The sequence below is a fragment of the Schistocerca piceifrons genome, unplaced genomic scaffold (assembly GCF_021461385.2).
Source record: "Schistocerca piceifrons isolate TAMUIC-IGC-003096 unplaced genomic scaffold, iqSchPice1.1 HiC_scaffold_340, whole genome shotgun sequence".
Lineage (NCBI taxonomy): Eukaryota > Metazoa > Arthropoda > Insecta > Orthoptera > Acrididae > Schistocerca > Schistocerca piceifrons.
Genome location: NW_025728560.1, coordinates 1,994 through 5,000, shown reverse-complemented (window position 1 = coordinate 5,000; position 3,007 = coordinate 1,994). Strand labels below are relative to the sequence as shown.

Genomic DNA, 3,007 nt, shown 5'->3' with positions numbered 1-3,007 from the left:
CTCACTAAATCATTCAATCGGTAGTAGCGACGGGCGGTGTGTACAAAGGGCAGGGACGTAATCAACGCGAGCTTATGACTCGCGCTTACTGGGAATTCCTCGTTCATGGGGAACAATTGCAAGCCCCAATCCCTAGCACGAAGGAGGTTCAGCGGGTTACCCCGACCTTTCGGCCTAGGAAGACACGCTGATTCCTTCAGTGTAGCGCGCGTGCGGCCCAGAACATCTAAGGGCATCACAGACCTGTTATTGCTCAATCTCGTGCGGCTAGAAGCCGCCTGTCCCTCTAAGAAGAAAAGTAATCGCTGACAGCACGAAGGATGTCACGCGACTAGTTAGCAGGCTAGAGTCTCGTTCGTTATCGGAATTAACCAGACAAATCGCTCCACCAACTAAGAACGGCCATGCACCACCACCCACCGAATCAAGAAAGAGCTATCAATCTGTCAATCCTTCCGGTGTCCGGGCCTGGTGAGGTTTCCCGTGTTGAGTCAAATTAAGCCGCAGGCTCCACTCCTGGTGGTGCCCTTCCGTCAATTCCTTTAAGTTTCAGCTTTGCAACCATACTTCCCCCGGAACCCAAAAGCTTTGGTTTCCCGGAGGCTGCCCGCCGAGTCATCGGAGGAACTGCGGCGGATCGCTGGCTGGCATCGTTTATGGTTAGAACTAGGGCGGTATCTGATCGCCTTCGAACCTCTAACTTTCGTTCTTGATTAATGAAAACATACTTGGCAAATGCTTTCGCTTCTGTTCGTCTTGCGACGATCCAAGAATTTCACCTCTAACGTCGCAATACGAATGCCCCCGCCTGTCCCTATTAATCATTACCTCGGGTTCCGAAAACCAACAAAATAGAACCGAGGTCCTATTCCATTATTCCATGCACACAGTATTCAGGCGGGCTTGCCTGCTTTAAGCACTCTAATTTGTTCAAAGTAAACGTGCCGGCCCACCGAGACACTCAATAAAGAGCACCCTGGTAGGATTTCAACGGGGTCCGCCTCGGGACGCACGAGCACGCACGGGGCGGTCGCACGCCTTCGGCTCGCCCCACCGGCAGGACGTCCCACGATACATGCCAGTTAAACACCGACGGGCGGTGAACCAACAGCGTGGGACACAAATCCAACTACGAGCTTTTTAACCGCAACAACTTTAATATACGCTATTGGAGCTGGAATTACCGCGGCTGCTGGCACCAGACTTGCCCTCCAATAGATACTCGTTAAAGGATTTAAAGTGTACTCATTCCGATTACGGGGCCTCGGATGAGTCCCGTATCGTTATTTTTCGTCACTACCTCCCCGTGCCGGGAGTGGGTAATTTGCGCGCCTGCTGCCTTCCTTGGATGTGGTAGCCGTTTCTCAGGCTCCCTCTCCGGAATCGAACCCTGATTCCCCGTTACCCGTTACAACCATGGTAGGCGCAGAACCTACCATCGACAGTTGATAAGGCAGACATTTGAAAGATGCGTCGCCGGTACGAGGACCGTGCGATCAGCCCAAAGTTATTCAGAGTCACCAAGGCAAACGGACCGGACGAGCCGACCGATTGGTTTTGATCTAATAAAAGCGTCCCTTCCATCTCTGGTCGGGACTCTGTTTGCATGTATTAGCTCTAGAATTACCACAGTTATCCAAGTAACGTGGGTACGATCTAAGGAACCATAACTGATTTAATGAGCCATTCGCGGTTTCACCTTAATGCGGCTTGTACTGAGACATGCATGGCTTAATCTTTGAGACAAGCATATGACTACTGGCAGGATCAACCAGGGAGCTGCGTCAACTAGAGCTGAGCAGCCGGCCGCCCGGGAGTGTGTCCCGGGGGCCCGCGCGAACACGCAAGCGTCCGCTCAATCATTCTGCAAACAGGAGGAGGCTGAGCTCCCCTGCACAATACACCTCGAAACCCTCTCAGGTCCCGGCGGCGCGCAGCGCCGTCCCAAGTACTTGGTCGGGTTCGAGAGAGGCGCAATCGCCCGGAGTTAGGCGAGTAGACGCTTTCGGTGCGACCACCCGTGCTCCCAACTGAGCTTGCCGCTGCCGACAGAGGCCCGGGAGCGTGCTGTCGTGGCATTGCCGGCGGGAGACAACACGCGCCACCTACGGTGACCGGCAGCTCCAACGCCAGCGCCACAGAAGGACAAAAGCCCCACTTGGGTGCCGAAGCGAACTCTCCCAGCACAGCGCACACGCCAACACATCCGCACAGCTGCGATACAAACCACCAGCGAGAACCGCTGGGGCGACCGAGCAGCAGACGGCGTCGCGGCGCCGAGCGCCGGGCGGCGGCGCATCCTCAACGCACACAGTCCTCAATCGGACCAGCACACTGCAGATGTCCACCGCGCTTCGCACCGGGCCCGCGAGGACCTACTTTGGCCGCACGGCGCCGCGCGCAGGGTGCGCCGGCGCGCAGCTGCGACGCCTGCCGCGTCCGTCGGCCGGCGCGCCTGCCACTGGCCGCCCCCACCAGCCGGCTGTAGCGCGTGCGCCCACGCACCGCGCGGCCAGCACGCCGGGAGGCGCCCCCTCACCGGCCGGGGACGGTCCCACCCAGCCACCGCCGCGTATCGCTTCACACCCAGATGCCGTTCAGTTTCGTCGGCATGGTGGGTATCGCTGGAACAACCGGTTAGTACCTCAACCTATCGTCGCCATCACCGATTCACCCCTAGCGAGAACAACCGCACCACAACGGGTTACCATTTCTTCATTTGCGTAACTTCACCAGAAAACGTAGGCGTCCATCGCCATTTGCAACTTCAACCATTATTGCATGCCTGTGTCAGGTGTCACGCCACACTACGTCTGCCCACATACACGCAACAAAATGTGCACGCCTAGACAATACGTGGAAGGTGGCCCCCGTACGTATGCGATGTCCATTGCTCGAACGACTGTCAACCGGCTTCTGTAGCATGTCGCAGATATGGAACGCGCTGCACCATGCCATCACGGTGTGTGAGGAGAGACGACTAGGTCCGAATACATCAACAGACAGC

The 3,007-nt window shown here is 56.8% G+C and overlaps 1 non-coding gene across 1 annotated transcript in view; it reads right to left on the bottom strand.

Moving 5' to 3' along the window:
- Window positions 1–1,778, bottom strand: part of LOC124745928 — a 1,909-nt gene extending 131 nt beyond the window's left edge. Inside the window, exon 1 of the ribosomal RNA XR_007011224.1 lies at window positions 1–1,778. This exon is cut by the window's left edge and continues 131 nt beyond it. This is a non-coding gene — a ribosomal RNA (small subunit ribosomal RNA).
- Between the last annotated feature and the right edge of the window lie 1,229 nt (window positions 1,779–3,007).